Genomic DNA, 19,421 nt, shown 5'->3' with positions numbered 1-19,421 from the left:
GAATGGAGAAGTTTGATCTTCTTGCAGACCATGGGACTCTCAAGAGTCTCCTCCAGCACCATAATTCAAAAGCATCAATTCTTCAGCGATCAGCCTTCTTTATGGTCCAGCTCTCACTTCCATACACCACTACTGGGAAAACCATAGCTTTTACTATACGGACCTTTGTTGGCAAGGTGATGTCTCTACTTTTTAAGATGCTGTCTAGGTTTGTCCTTTCTCTAGGCCAAAGATTAAGTCATTAAGTCATTAAGACCCCAGCAACTGACTCCAGGGACCCTGGACGCTCCACAGCTCTTGATTTGGATGCTAGATATTGCTGCATTTGGGTTACTTTTATACAAGAGAATATAGGAGACCAGAGAGCAATAAACCATAAGTAATCTGGGCAGGATAACTGCCCATGCTGGTGAATGTAAACGACGCAGACCTCTGGCTGGAGGGTCCACAGGAAGCACTCAAGCAGAGAAAGGTGGGATAAGGTCGGAAGATGCACGGACTTCAAATGGACCATGAAGTACTTTGAATCATGTCAGCCACAGCTGAAAGCCTGGGGGTTGTGAGGGGAGGGGAGCGGAGGGGAGGTTGTTTGGCAAGAGTCAGTTCAGGTACCAGTCAAGGAAAGACAAATGAAGGAGGCCAGTTAATGCAACAGAGCTAATGTGTGCTTGTGCTACACATTTATCTCATCTTGCCCCCTTCCAGCACATGAATATGTCTGTGGAACTCTTATAATTCCCATCGGCCATATCAGATATCTATGTATTACAAGGCACAGCTATCAATTCATTTATGGAATACAGAGTAAGGCTGGATCTAGAGACATCAAAGAAGTGTTGTAAACTTTGTATGAGAAATCGGGTTGGCAAAAACGGGACTCCACAGCGCGATCTGGTGTCAAAGTGTTGTAATGCATACACAACGCATGTTGTTGTTGTTTAGTCATTTAGTGGTGTCCTGCTCTTCGTGACCCCATGGACCAGAGCACGCCAGGCACTCCTGTCTTCCACTGCCTCCCGCAGTTTGGTCAAACTTATGCTGGTAGCTTCGAGAACACTGTCCAACCATCTCGTCCTCTGTCATTCCCTTCTCCTTGTGCCCTCCATCTTTCCCAACATCAGGGTCTTTTCCAGGGAGTCTTCTCTCCCCATGAGGTGGCCGATGTATTGGAGCCTCAGCTTCAGGATCTGTCCTTCCAGTGAGCACTCAGGGCTGATTTCCTTCAGAATGGATAGGTTTGATCTTCTTGCAACCCATGGGACTCTCAAGAGTCTCCTCCAGCACCATAATTCAAAAGCATCAATTCTTCGACAATCAGCCTTCTTTATGGTCCAGCTCTCACTTCCATACATCACTACTGGGAAAACCATAGCTTTTACTATACGGACCTTTGTTGGCAAGGTGATGTCTCTGCTTTTTAAGATGCTGTCTAGGTTTGTCATTGCTTTTCACCCAAGAAGCAGGCGTCTTTTAATTTCGTGGCTGCTGTCACCATCTGCAGTGATCATGGAGCCCAAGAAAGTAAAATCTCTCACTGTCTCCATTTCTTCCCCTTCTATTTGCCAGCAGGTGATGGGAACAGTCGCCATGTAAAGCGCTTTTTCTTTGCCAACGTAGCTGGGTCCTAAATCAGTGTCCCATTGGGCCCGCTGAGACATTTCCAACAAACCACCCCCACTTAGCTGACACCACTGAATTCAATCCTGAATTCAGTCACCAGCACGTTCACTAAGAGGGGTGCACTGGCGAAGAAGACCTCTTACCAAGAGCAGGATTGGACCCTCCACTCATCAGCTGGTAAGCGGAAGGTTCTTCTTGCTGGGTACTGCTTCGCCAGAACGTTTCCTGCAGAGAATTCCCTGGCGAAACCGGACACCCCTCCTTCCCCCACGAGTCAAGTTTGACCGGTGGTCAGAACCACCCACCTATTGGTCCCTGACGTCATCATGATGTCACGTGATTGTTTGGTGGCCCTGCCCACATGTCAAAGTTGGCCCATAGAGTAGGGAGAGATCAAGATCTGGCCCTGGAATAAAGTGTGCTCATTGAAAGTGGGTTTAAATGTGCCAAACTCTGGTGTTCATGGAGGGTCAACCATGACTTATCTCTCAACCAGGCACTTAGGAGAAACCTCTGGGAAACGATATATAAAGAACTGAAAAAAAATGTTGAAAATAACTTTTCCTAAGAAACCAGAAGATTTTCTTTTAGATATTACAGGAGCAGAGATCCCGAAGGACCAGACTAAACTATTTATGTACACGACCACTGCTGCACAGACTCTGTTAGCCCAGAAATGGAAGGTACAACGCCAACCAAAGAAGAGTGGCAGACAAAATTGGTGAACTATGTTGAGATGGCAAAGCTCACAGGAAGGATTGGAAACCAGGAAGAGGAGGTCTTTAACAAAGAATGGGTAAAGTTTATAATTTATTTGAAAAACTATTGTAAACATTGGTAGGATTGACAGAAAACTTATAGTAAAAATTTGAACTATTGATTGACAAAGGATTTGTAAGTTATGAAAGAGATGCAGATTTATATTTAGATCCACAATGGGGGGGGGGAGTCAAAAGGGATTACATGTTTATGTATTTAATTCATTTGTTTATGTAAAATAGAAAATGCAAAAACAAAATTTATTTAAAAAATATGCGAACTAGTGTGGCCAATGTTTAGAGTGCTGAATGTGGATTGAGGGGACCTGAGTGGTTTCAGATATCTACTTGACGAAGAGTTCTGCAGAGCCTGAAAGCTCGCTCACATATTTTGGTTAGTCTAATAAAGGTATTGCATCTACGTTCGCTTTTGGGGAAAGCTTACTGGGTGAGCCTTGGCAAATCACTGTCTCTTAGCCTAACCTCTCTCAGCAGAGTTGTGGAGTTAAGGAAGGAAGCATGTCTGTGACCCTGAGATTCTTGGAGGAGGGCTAGAAAAGATACACAAACATGAAATAATTAAGCATCAAACATGCTTTCTTCACCCACCAAACCATTTTGTGCAACAGCCTATCATGCAGACCAAGAAACATAGGAAGTTAGCTGCATTATGCCATTATTAGTCCATCTAGTTCAATATTACCTGCACTGGCTGGCAACAACCCACCAGGGTTTCAGAGAGGACATACTAGGGCACTGAATCTGGAAAAGCACATGGCTTACTGCTGAGCTACAATCCTTCCTCAAACTTTAAGGGAAGTCACGTGATCTGCAAGCAAATGCAAACAAACAGCTTGCCACATGGAACAATCAAACAGGCTTCTTGTGAATGGAGTATTTGCTCCATCCTAAGGCTTTTTCTTTTGGAACAGAAAGAGGCAACCCAGTCAGATGGGCAGGAACAAATAAAATATTATTATTATTATTATTAGGAATAACATTAGAAAGGAAGTGCTGTGTTTATTACTTTAAAAAAATAATAATAAAATTTTATTTATATCCCGCCCTCCCCAGCTGAAGCCAGGCTCAGAGCGGCTAACAACAGTAAAATATACAACATTCTAAAATAATTTCATTATAAAATCAGTTCAAATCAGATTAATGGCAACCATTGGGCTAGAGTTCTGTGAGGATTGCCAAAGGAGGGTGTCAGGCTGTGCCCTGGTCAAAGGCCTGGTGGAACAGCTCTGTCTTGCAGGCCCTGCGGAAAGATGTCAAGTCCCGCAGGGCCCTAGTCTCTTGTGACAGAGCGTTCCACCAGATTGGAGCCACAGCCGAAAAAGCCCTGGCTCTGGTTGAGGCCAGCCTAACCTCTCTGTGGCCCGGGACCTCCAAGATGTTTTTGTTTGAAGACCGTAAGGTCCTCTGTAGGACATACGAGGAGAGGCAGTCCCGTAGGTACAAGGGTCCTAGGCTGTGTAGGGCTTTAAAGGTTAAAACCAGCACCTTAAACCTGATCCTGTACTCCACCGGGAGCCAGTGCAGCTGGTATAGCACTGGGTGAAGGTGATCCCGCAGCAAGGACCCATAAGGAGTCTTGCCACGGCATTCTGCACCCGCTGGAGTTTCTGGGTCAGTCTCAAGGGCAGCCCCACGTAGAGCGAGTTACAATAATCCAGTCTGGAGGTGACCGTTGCGTGGATCACAGTGGCTAGGTCAGGGCGAGAGAGGTAAGGAGCCAACTGCTTAGCTTGGCTGAGATAAAAAAATGCTGCCTTTGTTGTAGCTGCAATCTGCGCCTCCATGGAAAGGGAGGTGTCGAAGATTACACCCAAACTCTTAACGGACGGTGCTGGCACTAATTGTGCCCCCGCAAGAGATGGGAGTTGCCCCCCCATCCCATATCGTCCCAACCCAGCCAGAGGACCTCTGTCTTCGAAGGATTTAACTTCAACCGGCTCCCACGTAACCATCCAGCCACAGCTTCCAAACATCTGATCAGTGTGTCTGGGGCCGAGTTAGGATGGCTACCCATCAACAGATAGAGTTGGGTGTCATCAGCATTCTATTAAAAAGCACATTTAAAAATAATAATGCAAAGTATCAGATTCCCTGTCTAAAATTACGTTTGCAAGTGATCAGTTGCCCCAGCCAAAGCTCGTCCATTACATCAGCTGTCGTACTTCTTGAGAAATTCTGTCCTTGCCACTTTGGATGCTTAGATCTAGCAAATCCAAAAAGTGCATGTCCGGCAGGAGAAGAATCCTTGATAAAGCAGAGCTGCTGCATCTTTCTATTTTTGCATCCTTCTAGTCCCTGAGCTCTATTAACTGTCAGCTGATGGTATCTGCATTTGCAGATACCGCAACTTAAAGCAGCAGGCAGGTTGTGGGGATGGGATGTTAATAAAGAGGCTAGCGCTAATTTTGCCCTGTTCTTCTGGGTTTTGTTTTGTTTTTTACCCAGGAGACACTCAGCCTGGTCATAAGATCTCAGCCACAGTGTACAATCAAAGGAACTGAAATGCTTTTTTTCTTCCTGGTAATCTCTGCCCACAGAAAACCTCAGCACAATCACAGATCCCTATATAAAAGGGGAGCTGGCGAGGATTTCGGCGCAGACTTTTCTTCCGTAAGAGATTGCCATTCATCTCTTTCTCTGCTAAAATGTGGGGCTCAAGGTAATCTCCCTGCACAACGAAGTTGCTTAAGTGAAGGATTATCCATCGGACTGAAGTCCTGCCATATAAATCCCTCTGCCGTTAGCTGCCGACCCAACTCCACCTGGCAAGGAACGTGCTAATAACAGCAGAACTATTAGATTTTGAGTGGGGAACGCCATTCAGCAGTAAGGGGTGTTTTTCCCCTACCCAAAAATCTTCCCTGCCAACCAGTTCTTAATTTCTAGATTTATCCCTTTGTCTTTCAACCCAACTGGGTCTTCAGAGAATAAGGCATTAAAGCCATGCAAAATGGACCATTCTTATGCCTCTGGTGCACCCAGCCTTCCAGTGTGCTGTTATGATAAGCAAAATGCCACAGAGAAGTGGGATAGCTCAGTCGGTAGACCATGAGACTGTTAATCTCAGCATCGCGGCTTTGAGCCTCACGTTGGGCAAAAATATGCCTGCATTACAAAGGGTTGGTCTAGATGGCTTCCATGGTCTCTTCCAGCTGTGATTCTATGGTTCTATGGCTGCATGGCATTGGAAATGAGTCCATTTTGCCTCTAGCAGGATGCCTGCCTGTCTATAGAAGAGAACTACACTGGTACTTCGGGTTAAGAACTTAATTCGTTCTGGAGGTCCGTTTTTAACCTTAAAACTGTTCTTAACCTGAAGCACCACTTTAGTTAATGGGGCCTCCTGCTGCCACCACACTGCCGCCGCACGATTTCTGTTCTCATCCTGAAGCAAATTTCTTAACCCGAGGTAATATTTCTGGGTTACCGGAGTCTGTAACCTGAAGCATATGTAACCTGAGGTACCACTGTAAATGTTATTCAGGTGTATGCTTACACCTATACAGGGAGCTAGACAAAATCTAGTCCTTCAACAGTGGTGCTTAGTTTATAATCGGTGCACCTTCTTCATCTATGCTGCCCGTGTGTTACTTATCCATGGATTTCGTCTCCATTGTTTTGGGGTTCAGTTCTCCATTTTATCTGTGTTCTGAAGCATGGAATCAACTCCTCCTGGCCAAGGTCCCATCGCCCCCAACCCAAATAAAATATTTGAGGGGGCAGAGAGAGAGTGAGCACATAAGTGTGTGCATGCATTGGCTTCACCCACTGCCATTATATTCCTCCCCCAAGGGAATGCATAGCCTTCCAAAAAACAATAACAACAATAACAATAACAATTATAACAATAATTTATTTGTACCCTATACATCTGATTGGGTTTCCCTGGGTGGCTTCCAACAAAGATTAATAATGCATTAAAACATCAGTCATTAAAAACTTCCCTAAACAGGGCTGCCTTCAGATGTCTTCTAAACGTCAGATAGTTGTTTATCTCTTTGGCATCTGATGGGAGGGTGTTCCACAGGGTGGGCACCACTACCGAGAAGGCCCTCTGCCTGGTTCCCTGTAACCTCACTTCTCGCAGTGAGGGAACCACCAGAAAGCACAGTTGCCTAGATCATATCCTGCACTGGTGCCCTTCAGGGACTAACTTGCTGTGCTAGCTGGATGGTGTAAATAACTACAATGTCCTGGTGCATGGTAAAAGGTAAAGGTAAAGGACCCACGGACAGTTAAGTCCAGTCAAAGGCGACTATGAGGTTGTGGCACTCATCTCGCTTTCAGGCCAAGGGAGTTAGCATTTGTCCACAGACAGCTTTCCGGGTCATGCGGCCAGCATGACTAAACCACTTCTGGCACAACAGAACACTGTGGCTGAAGCCAGAGCACACAGAAATGGCGTTTACCTTCCTGCCGCAGTGGTGCCTATTTATCTACTTGCGCTGGCGTGCTTTCGAACTGCTGTGTTGGCAGGAGCTGGGACAGAGCAATGGGAGCTCACCCTGTCGTGTGGAACTTCCAACCTTCTGATCGGCAAGCCCAAGAGGCTCAGTTGTTTACACCACAGCTCCACCTGCCACCCACATTCCTCCTGGTGCACAGCAACTGACCTAGCCCCCCAATACGAACCTAGACAGAAGATACAAACAGAGCTGTAAGTCAGTTTAGCCCTGCAACTGTGTTGGCAAGCTGAGTGGGTATCCACAATTTTCACAACGCAAGACACATAGCATCTCGGCAGAGCAAAGTCTCTTAATCATGCTTTATTAGGGAAATATCACCATGTCAACACATTGGCTAAATGAGTCACGGTATCGTAGATGTATATTTCCATCGCCCGCAGGCCACCCCACTGGAACATTACAAAGAAAATAGATGAAAAAGCATTAAGCCTAATTGCCACACAATAAATGGACCATACATTTTCATTAAATGCAAAACAGCTTGAAGAGCGTCACGTGAGCGCCGGAGACACACAACAAGATCAAAACCTGATCTTGTTCCAAGCAAGTTCTGACTCAAGGTCAAGTTGCTGAAAATGGCAATGCGAAAAGAGCACCGAGGAATGTTGTTGTTGTTGTTTAAGGGAGAACTCAACAGCAACAAAGCACGCCAGATGAAAAGTGCCGTTGCCTTTCTGAATGATAAATGTTTTCCCGTGCTGTTTATTCCCACCTAGCGGGAGCGGGGAGATCAAGGATGCTGCTCCTCATTTAAAAGTGAAGGCAAAAGAAGATCATATAGAACAACAGCCTAATGCAGTGATGGGCAAACCTTTTAGAGACCGAGTGCCCAAACTGCAACCCAAAACCCACTTACCGTATTTTTCGCTCCATAAGATGCACCGGACCATAAGGCACACCTAGTTTTTAGGGTGGGAAATCAAGAAAAAAAATCTTATCCACCCCCCAGCAACAAAGAGCAAAGAAGCCAAGACAGCGAGCAGGATCCATCCCGCTGGCAGTCTTGGCTTCCTCTTTAGCAGCAAGGTTGCGAAGCCTTTGGAGCACAGCGCAAGTTCCCGCTGCGCTCCAAAGGCTTCGGGTTCCTTTCGCTGAAGGCAGGAGAGTCTTGCTCTCCAGGCTTCAGCGAAAGCAACGCGTAGCCTCCGAAGCGTGGAGGGAGCGCTCCCACTGCGCTTTGGAGGCTTTGCGTTGCTATCACTGAAGCCAAGGAGCCTGCATTCGCTCCAGAGGACGCACACACATTTCCCCTTAATTTTTGGAGGGGGAAAAGTGCGTCCTATAGAGCGAAAAATATGGTATTTATCGCAAAGTGCCAACACGGCAATTCAACCTGTATATCTCATTTTTTCTGTGTATTTCACATTTCTTCTTTATGACTGCTGTTGTAATACATAATCCTTCATAAAAGTTATTGCATTACATCAGGCTTCCTCAACCTCGGCCCTCCAGATGTTTTGAGACTACAATTCCCAGCATCCCTGACCACTGGTCCTGCTAGCTAGGGATCATGGGAGTCGTAGGCCAAAAACATCTGGAGGGCTGAGGTTGAGGAAGCCTGCATTACATTCTTCATTAAATTATCTTTCCATTGATATATAATTTTATGGTATAACTCAGTGCTTTTTTTTCTTTAAAAATGTTTAGGGGTACTCTCATTTTGACTCAAGAAATCACCACTGAGGGAAAATAAATACAGTTCAAATCGGGGAAAGTAAATACAGTGAATTTCTTCTCCCGTTAAATTCACAAAATGTTGAGGGGTATGCGTCCCCACAGAAAAAAAGCACTGGTATTGCTCCAAAACAAAGTGGTGTTATGAGCCATCAAAACTTGGAAATACATTTTTTCCAGAAGGTTCTACAATTTTGGCCACTAGTGTGCACTGGAGGGCTGTACTAAGAGCCACCCTCTCCCAATTTTTAATATGAGATAATAATGATTGTCTGCGTGCCCACTTACAAATAAATATAAATAAATAAATAAAACCCAGGCAGATGGGCAGGGTATAAATAATATATTATCATTATTATTATATTTTGCCATTTCTTCGGCGGCTGTTTGATCGCAGCCTCCGCGGATTGAATTTCTCTGTTGGCTTCCACAGGAAAGCCCAGTGAACATGTAAGCCCAGCAGCCCCTTCTGAGGTTGCCATCTTTATAGGCTTACTGACCTGGGAGTTAAGCCCTGCTGAACTCAAGGTGACTTACTCCTGAGTAGGACAAACAGACTGGCAGGAGGCCCTGGTGCATCAAAAGTCAATGCCTGCTCAGATCCTTGATGCTCACCAGGCCCTGGTGCCACAGGCTTTGGATGGCGCGTGCGAAAGGCCTCCTCTCCTCCCCCACCCCCAGCACGGAAGCTACAGCCCTGCTGGGACGATGGCGCACGTGCCCACAGAGAGGACTTTGAGTGCCCTCTCTGGCATGTGTGCCATAGGTTCACCACCACTGGCCTAATGGATGAGCAAGGTGGAAGGACAAGTTGCTTTCAATGGCCCATGTTGATGGTCAATTCCTAAGCCCTTCCTCATATGTTTTGTTACCTGAAGCAGTAACAAACGGCACTGCCGCCCCCAACAATAGGGCCAATACTTTCAATTGCACCATGTGGAAATCGGTTCCTGCTCTTCTCTATTCCCTACATCCCGCTGCCTGAAGGAGCCTGCTTGCCTTTGCTTTGCCGTATAGTTTTCCCAGTAGTGATGAATGGAAGTGAGAGCTGGACCATAAAGAAGGCTGATCGCCGAAGAATTGATGCTTTTGAATTATGGTGCTGGAGGAGACTCTTGAGAGTCCCATGGACTGCAAGAAGATCAAACCTCTCCATTCTGAAGGAAATCAGCCCTGAATGCTCACTGGAAGGACAGATCCTGAAGCTGAGGCTCCAATACTTTGGCCACCTCATGGGAAGAGAAGACTCCCTGGAAAAGACCCTGATGTTGGGAAAGATAGAGGGCACAAGGAGAAGGGGATGACAGAGGACGAGATGGTTGGATAGTGTTCTTGAAGCTACCAGCATGAGTTTGACCAAACTGCGGTAGGCAGTGGAAGACAGGAGTGCCTGGCGTGCTCTGGTCCATGGGGTCACGAAGAGTCGGACATGACTAAACGACTAAACAACAACAACAACAACAGGGCCGGCCCTGCCATTAGGGAAAGATAAAGCTGGCAAAATGGCTGCCGCAACACTGTAATTAAGATAGCGCCCCTCCTCTCCCATTGCAGGAACGTCGCCTTTTCCATCTCGGCTCCCAGAGCCCTCTGCGGGGAACGCTGTCCTTTGGCATTCGCTCCATGGCTGTGTTTTAGAACCTTCACCTGCAAATGGGATTACAAACACAGTCATTAGTCCAGATTCCCCGAGAAGCTTTCACCGTCTCACAATTAGATTTCCCATTCCAGCAGCATCTAAATCAATATGATATGATTAGTTACTCTCATGGATTACATGCTGCCGTACAAAACCTTCACACGCCGAAATCTGAGTAATTCAATCAGGCAGTAATGGATTCTGGGAACGCTTCCACTGTCTAGAAACTTAAAGTGATTCTATCTCTGTAATAACTTGCTATTATGCACCTGAAGCTAAATTGCCTGACAGGCCCGGTGGTGGACAGCGGTGATTAAAAGAGGTCACTGCTCATCATGGAAAGTGGAAACTCCTGTTGAATTCACTTTAGAAAACCGATTCCAAAGAGAAGAAAAACAACGGCCTTAATTGCCTTTCATGGGAATAGCCAGTTGAATTTGCATCTCTCTCTCTCTCTATCTCTCTCTTGAAAATGTAGTGCTGCATGTGTGTATACGTACACACACATATTTGTACACACGACACAAGGAACACCGCAGAAACGCAGTATGGACAATGGCATTAGCACAGCTGTATTCCTCTGGAGGTTTGCAATGCTGCTGAACACATTTCTAAATGATGCTTTGCTGTCGTAGTAAAAGGCTTCTGAATGAGAACTACCCTGATGTTGATGAGTCATGGATATCTGTATTTTGGGGTGTGAGAAGTGAAGTTACAGGGAACCAGGCAGAGGGCCTTCTCGGTAGTGGCGCCCTCCCTGCGGAACGCCCTCCCATCAGATGTCAAGGAGATAAATAACTACACAACTTTTAAAAGACATCTGAAGGCAGTTCTGTATCAGGAAGTTTTTAATGTTTGATGTTTTATTATGCTTTTATATTTGTTGGAAGCTTCCCAGAGTGGCTGGGGCAACCCAGTCAGATGGGGTATAAATATCATCATCATCATCTCATGACCTTCAGTTCTGTAACTCTTCATAAGTGGCATATAGGAAGGGGGCTATTGTTTTGTGGGTTTTTTTGCTCTTCTTTTTGTTATGTATTTTATGTTTTCATCTTGAACCTTCCTGAAATCTTTGGATGAAGTGCTGTATACAAATTTAATAAATAAGTAATAATAATGAAGCATCTTCCAGAATTATCAGTGTACACATCATACCAAATGATTAGCCTTTTGAACACTGAGCACTAGTTCATACATCACACACAAGGGGAGGGAAAGGGAGCGATAATGTAACTTGTGAAATGCGAGTCACTTGCTTTGGCTGTAATGTGTGAAAAGTGAGTCGCTGATGTTCCAGGAAGTGCCAGGAATTGAGCAAGGTAATGGGAAAGGAACCTGGTCAAAAGGAAACAATTCTTCATATAATGCATAAAGGTAAAGGGACCCCTGACCAATAGGTCCAGTCATGACCGATTCTGGGGTTGCGGCGCTCATCTCGCTTTATTGGCCGAGGGAGCCAGCGTACAGCTTCCGGGTCATGTGGCCAGCCTGACTAAGCTGTTTCTGGTGAACCAGAGCAATGCATGCAAATACCGTTTACCGTCCCGCCGGAGTGGTACCTATTTATCTACTTGCACTTTGACATGCTTTCGAACTGCTAGGTTGGCAGGAGCAGGGACCAAGCAATGGGAGTTCACCCCATCGCGGGGATTCGAACCGCCGACCTCCTGATCAGGAAGTCCTAGGCTCTGTGGTTTAACCCACAGCGCCACCCACGTCCCTATATAATGCATACTTTTAAGTTATTCTAAAAAGCCTATCTATTTTAACACTTCGAAAAACTAGGAAGGCAAATGCAAAATAATTATTGTAGAAGCAACTCTCCATTCACAACAAATGTGCTTTCACAAGATGTGAATTGCCCTGAGACCTACGGGTAGAGGGCGATATATAAATTTAATAAATAATAATAATAATGATGATGATGCGGTAATGGCCATTTGACTTGGCTATCTTTGGGAAAGGATCTTTGGGATATTCATGGAGCACAACTGATATGATGGCTAAATGAGTAGGATCAACAAGGCAGTTCTTTTTCCTGGATATAAGATTTGAATATATGAAAAGCAGAGGGAGCCTTGGATGAAGCGTGGAATAAACGAAGGAAGCCGGAAATACCTGGAGCATCAATAACTAGGAAATGGTAGGGGGAAGAGAATTTGGAGTGGTATGGTGAATTGTTAGCCCCATGTTGGAGCTTGCCGAGCCACATGGTTGGACAGGATGAGATATTCAAAGTCTCCAAGATCTGGTGATCCCTTAGGAGACTCCTGCTCCCCTCACAGAGCGACAATTCCCCAAGTTCCCTGGGAAGAAGCATTGACTGTTAAACCACTCTGGAAAGTGTAGTTTTGTGAGGGGAATAGGGGTCTCCTAACAACTGGGCCCATCACCTCCTGGCAAATAGAAGGGGAAGAAATGGAGGCAGTGAGAGATTTTACTTTCTTGGACTCCATGATCACTGCAGATGGTGACAGCAGCCACGAAATTAAAAGACGCCTGCTCCTTGGGAGAAAAGCAATGACAAACCTAGACAGCATCTTAAAAAGCAGAGACATCACCTTGCCAACAAAGGTCCGTATAGTAAAAGCTATGGTTTTCCCAGTAGTGATATATGGAAGTGAGAGCTGGACCATAAAGAAGGCTGATCGCTGAAGAATTGGTGCTTTTGAATTATGGTGCTGGAGGAGACTCTTCAAAGCCCCATGGACTGCAAGAAGATCAAACCTATCCATTCTGAAGGAAATCAGCCCTGAGTGCTCACTGGAAGGACAGATCCTGAAGCTGAGGCTCCAATACTTTGACCACCTCATGCGAAGAGAAGACTCCCTGGAAAAGACCCTCACAAGGAGAAGGGGACAACAGAGGACGAGATGGTTGGACAGTGTTCTCAAAGCTACTAACATGAGTTTGACCAAACTGTGGGAGGCAGTGGAAGACAGGAGTGCCTGGCCTGCTCTGGTCCATGGGGTCACGAAGAGTCGGACACAACTAAATGACTAAACAACAACAAACAACTTTCAGCACCCTTTACAAACTACAATTCCCAGAATTCTTGGAGGGAATCCATGACGGCTTAAAGCTGTACGATGCTGCTTTGAATGTTCAGCACACAGGGACTGTGAAAGAGAAAGAGAGAGAATGAGAGAGAGAGAGAGAGAGAGAGAGAGAGAGAGAGAGAGGAAGGAGAGGAGGAGAGGAGGCTAACCCAGGATAACATGTGCATGACTTTTGACCAGATGATGCCAAGATGTACTCCTTTCATATTCTTCCGCTGCCTGCAGTGTTTACCACACAAAACACTATTCTCGACGCCTCATAAATTCCGGGTGTTCATTTCTTCCATAGCTTTGCACTACTTGCTCTGAAACACCGCAGTCCCGAGATGCATCTTGGTTGTGTGCTACCAAGCAGAAAGACAACATCTTCTCCCGTTGGGAATATGACTGCTTAATGCAGCAGATTGCAAAGATAAAAGAAAAACAGCTTTCCATGGAAACTTTCCCCGGCAATAATCGGCAGTGAACTCTGCCCTCATTATAAAACTGTGCATAGCCTGTCGTGAAGAAAAAGAAAGAAGGAAAGAAAAAGAGAGAGAGAGAGACCTGCAATAATAGCACGTTATTTTTCACCTCCATATTCCCCGTAATATTGGTGGTTTTATTATTCCATTCTGATATGCTAACCATTTGGAATATTAATCTCCATACTTTTTATTGTTTGTCAAAAGACATTAAGTGGCAGAAAAATAATAAGAGCTCTGGGAGATTCTGTGTGCTGTGGTGCTCTCTAGCGAAGGAATCGAGTCATTGCAAGGCAAAGCAGCGGAGGGAGACTGGAGACAAAGGCCATTTTCCAGGGCATATGGGCACCAAAGCCCTTTTGAAATCTATGGGAAATTAGAATGGAAAGGAGGAGAAGTACTTACCAGAGGAGAATGGCAGGCCAAACTGATGGAACACGCAGAAATGGCAAGACTGATGGGAAAGATCAGAAACCAGGAAGACCAAGTATTTTTAAAAGATGGGAATAACTTTTTAATATATTTAAAAGGCCACCGTAGACAGTTGAAATCATTGGCAGGAATACAATGACACTTGTAAAGTGAAATGAGCTTTGGTTACCCTGATTACATAATAGATGGATAACGGTAAAAAGATGCAGGGGGGAAAGAATAAATCTTTAGAAATGGAAGCCATGGAGGGAGGGGAGGAGTATACCTGAAGGAGCATCTCCACCCCCGTCGTTCAGCCCGGACACTGAGGTCCAGCTCCGAGGGCTTTCTGGCTGTTCCCTCACTGCGAGAAGTCAGGTTACAGGGAACCAGGCAGAGGGCCTTCTTGGTGGTGGCGTCCACCCTGTGGAACGCCCTCCCTTCAGATGTCAAGGAAATTAACAACTTCTTGACTTTTAGAAGACATCTGAAGGCAGCCCTGTTTAGGAAAGTTTTTAATGTTCGATCTTTTACCATGTTTTTAGTGTTCTATTGGGAGCCGCCCAGAGTGGCTGGGGAAACCCAGCCAGATGGGTGGGGTATAAATTGCTGCTGTTGTTGTTGTTTTTGTTGTTGTTGTTGTTGTCGTCCCTATTTTCACTGGAGAAATGTTGGAAGGTATGGAAGTGCTGTATAACAAATGCAGACACAGAAAATGTGAAGATCAGCTTAAGGCTGCAATCTTATACACTGGGCGGGGGGGAAGGAAGCTCTATTGAATTCAGTGGTGCTTATTGCTGAGTAGTAGACATGCACAGGATCAAGGCTTTTTTCAGCCGGAACTCAGTTCTGGGAACTCTTTTTCTGGAAAAATAGCACAGCATAGGATTGTACTGTAAGGCTGCAGTGCTATACACACTTAAGCAGGAATAAGTCCCATTGAACTCAATGGGGCCGACCGCTGAGGAGATTTGCATTGCCGCCACCTGTGTTAGTTGTGAAAAACAAATACAGTGGTACCTTGGCTCTCAAACGCCTTGGTTCCCAAATACCAAAAACCTGGAAGTAAATGTTCCAGTTTTCAATCATTTTTCGGAAGCCAAATGTCTGACGTGGCTGTCGGCTATTGTCTCCAGGGTGCCTACACCAATCAGAAGCATTACTTTCTATGGGAAAGTGCGCCTTGATTTTGGAATGCTTTGGTTTTGGAACAGACTTCCGGAACAGATTTAGTTTGAGCACCAAGGCACCACTGTATGGGGCTTGAGCCTGCAAAAGCCAGGAAGATATTAGCACACCGAGAACTCCAGTAGACCTATTAGCTCGGTGACAAATGTTTGAGCAGTTCAAACTTTTAGCAAATAAATAAAGGCCTTAATTGCCGCTTTGCATGAACACGGACCTGAGGCGGTTCATTAATTTGGGAAGCGGGGAAGGGCCGAGGCAGGAGGTTTTTTTTTCCTGTCAGGTTTGCAGTTTGCCAAGCATAAAGGGCAGGCCTGCGGAAGAACGCTGACAGGATTTCCAGCTCCTCACCTTCCTTTGCTCTGCGACACGCTTTTTTCGCGGGAAGAAAGAGCTGACATTTTAAAGCGTGCGCTGCTCACAATGAGAGGCCGGTGCGTTGCTATTAATAAACAATAAAGCTATTAAGGCAAATTAAGGCTGCACAATGAGCCCGTCACCGTGCATGATGTATAAATCAATATAAACAGTAGTGACAGCCTGTAATTGAATTCCGGTAATCCCACAGACCCTTCTCGCAAACACAGAAAGCTGGAAATAAAGGCAGAAGGCTTTTTTGAAATTAAAAAAAAATGAGCAATGAGAGAACTCCAGTTCAGTGCAGCTTCTTTAGAGAGCCCAACGGTTACTTTTAAATAATAAAAAAAGACCTGTAATATTATTTAATTTGTTTTCTCTTTAGATTCTATTTCTGTCCCTGAATCAGGCGTGCGCGCATATTTCTGCCGAACATGCAAGTGCTTTGCCTGCTTCCAACAAAGTCTTGTGAATAATGCAACCACAAATCGCTCCTACTTCCTTGCAGAGCTTTTTTCTTTTTCTTTTTTTTGCAGGGGAGGGTCGGCCGTGTCCAAAGAAATTATTCAGAAATAGCATACATTTGAGACAGGTCAATGGATGCTGTTTTCAGATGGACTCATCAACTTGGCTGGATGCTTGGAACTGACCATTCTGTTCTGTTCAACTCACAACTGATGGCATCTGTCTGGTTGTTCTGCAATACACACACACACACACACATACATTCCGGGCAAATAGCACCAGGTCCAAAAATGTGCATACTGATCTACAACGCCAGGCAGAGGCTGAACAAGCCAAGTCCTAAATATGTGCAGAGGCAGATCATTAGCACCAGAGCACACATACGCCAACCTCTTGGATGGACCGCCGAACGCGAGGAAACAAATCCCAGTAGATCTTTGAGGAGGAAAACCATGCTCAAGCGTCTCTTCTCTCTTGACATGCTAACCCTTGTGTATGACAAGCCATCCTTCCTTCTCTAGTTTCTGAAGCACAGCACAAATCCTCTAGTGCTTTTCAAATGCATCATTTATTGATGCAAAATGTGAAGATCCCAGGCATCTTTCTAAAGAAGATAAGTCAATGAATGCACCCATATTCAAGGTACAGTGGTACCTTGGTTCTCAAACGCCTTGGTTCTCAAACACCAAAAAACTGCTAGTGTTCTGGCTTTTGAAGGTTTTTTGGAAGCCGAAAGTCCGATACGGCTGTCGGCTATCGTTTCCGGGGCGCCTACACCAATCAGAAGCTGCGTCTTGGTTTTCGAACATTTCGGAAGTCAAACGGACTTCCGGAACGGATTAAGTTTGGCGCTTTTGTTTTTGCTCGTTATTTTGCGTTTTTATTTTTGAGGCTTTTTCGGTTCATTTGGTTTTGTGGCTGTGTGGAACCCAGTTCAGATACTGATTGACTGATGGTGTGACTGTGGAAATGGATAAAAGCACCCCCATCCAAACAATGACTATCATCAGTGCAGGTAAGAATTAATTTTTTAAAATCATCTACAACACTATCTTATTTATTTTATAGCACAGTGCATTGATTATTGCTTTCATTTTATGGATCAATAAGCTCGTTAAATAGTAAAATTCATGTTAAATTGCTGTTTTAGGGGTTGTTTTTAAACGTCTGGAATGGATTAATCCATTTTGCATTACTTTCTATGGGAAAGCGCGCCTTGGTTTTGGAACGCTTTGGTTTTGGAACGGACTTTCGGAACAGATTAAATTTGAGAACCAAAGTACCACTGTATCTCCAATTATTAAGACCAAAGTTGGAGAGGGTTCTCACCCGCAAATTATCTGGCTGATTTACAAATACCTAAGTACAGACACTCCTTTACCCTGGCCAGATTTAACGTTCTGCCCTCTGCCCTGCTGCTAGGCAGATATGAGGGCAAACCATATGAGTCACGTGTTTGCCCATGTGGCTCATCGGAAGTGGAAACAAGTCTGCATGTATTGCTGCACTGTAGTTACTACGAGGATCTACGCCTGACCTTTATTGCCCCAGTTCTACAAAAGCTTAAAAATGAACCAGAACTCCAACGTATGAGAGCCTTGGTAGAAGATAAGCTTCCTGAAATTACGATCAGTGTTGCCAAATTCTGTGTAGCCGCTATTAGGCGCAAGAAACAAGAGCTTTCCAATGCCAATATGCAGGCGAAGGCAAATACTTAATTTTATTTATGCTGTCTAATTTTAAATTGCTGTTATGGCCTAATCTGTATTGAAATTGTCCTTTGTTTTTTCCGGTGTTATGTTTTGCTGACTAGCTGTATGAGTTAATCTGGTCTGTGACCTTTTAATAAAATTTGATTTGAAGGCCAAAGTTGCTTCTTCCTCTTCCTTCCTATTCATACATCCCATTTCTCCCCTCTCAGTGGTTATTTCCACCCTAGGCCCCTTTTCTAGCATTGCCATACTTCACTGACTTTTACAGAAAATCTAGATACTGTTGACCAATGATTGCATTCCCTGTTGTTGTTTTCTGTGTTGTCCCCCTGGTTCTGTTTTTAGTTTAGTTTTTTAGGCCTGATTTGTGATGATGTTGAGTTGCCTGACCAGCTGGGAGTCACAAAAACCTTCCAACACTTATCTGATGAAAATAGGGACTGTTTGTTCCATCATCATTATTTCATTATTTATACCCAGCCCATCTGACTGGATTGCCTCAGCCACTCTGGGCAGCTTCCAATATATATAAAAATATAATAAAACAAAACATTAAAGAAAAACTTCCCTATACAGGGCTGCCCTCAGTTGTCTTCTAAAGGTTGTATAGTTTCTTATCTCCTTGGCTCAAGGGTCACATAACTCCATGCTGTATTATTGGAACGGAAGACAAAGGATGAGCAAGTAAAATCCTCAATGATCCATTGGGCAATATATATTGGTCATAAGATAGACATGGAAGCTTATAAAATTTACAGCATGTTTTGGTCTAAGAGAAAATTATATGAAAATGATATATTGATGATACCTAACGCCGAGTAAGGGACGCGGGTGGCGCTGTGGGTAAAAGCCTCAGCGCCTAGGGCTTGCCGATCGAAAGGTCGGCGGTTCGAATCCCCGTGGCGGGGTGTGCTCCCGTTGCTCGGTCCCAGCGCCTGCCAACCTAGCAGTTCAAAAGCACCCCCGGGTGCAAGTAGATAAATAGGGACCGCTTACTGGTGGGAAGGTAAACGGCGTTTCCGAGTGCTGTGCTGGCTCGCCAGATGCAGCTTTGTCACGCTGGCCACGTGACCCGGAAGTGTCTTCGGACAGCGCTGGCCCCCGGCCTCTTAAGTGAGATGGGCGCACAACCCTAGAGTCTGTCAAGACTGGCCCGTACGGGCAGGGGTACCTTTACCTTTTTAACGCCGAGTAAATTGGCAAAAATGTATAAATCCAAATCAAATAAGTGTTGGAAATGTAAAGAGAAAGAAGGTTCTTTTTATCATATGTGGTGGTCTTATAGTAAGGCTAAAGCTTACTGGGAAATGATATGTAATGAATTGAAAGGGATGTTTAAAAGAATGTAGAAAAAACAAAAAACCAGAAGCTTTCCTTTTGGGGAATGTATAGAAATTTATTCATATATGCGACTACAGCGGCAAGAATGTTACTTGCCTAAAAATGGAAAGAAGAAGTCAACCCAGCAAAAGAAGAATGGATACAAAAATGCCAGAAATGGCAAAACTTGCTGGAAGAGTAAGAAATCAAGATAACAAACTTTTTATAAAAGAATAGAAATGGTTTATTGAATATTTACAAATATAA

This window comes from Podarcis filfolensis, assembly GCF_964270895.1.
Source record: "Podarcis filfolensis genome assembly, chromosome: 10".
In the NCBI taxonomy this organism is placed as follows: Eukaryota; Metazoa; Chordata; class Lepidosauria; order Squamata; family Lacertidae; genus Podarcis; species Podarcis filfolensis.
The sequence above is the reverse complement of the archived record's forward strand: the minus strand, read 5'-3'. Positions refer to the sequence as shown.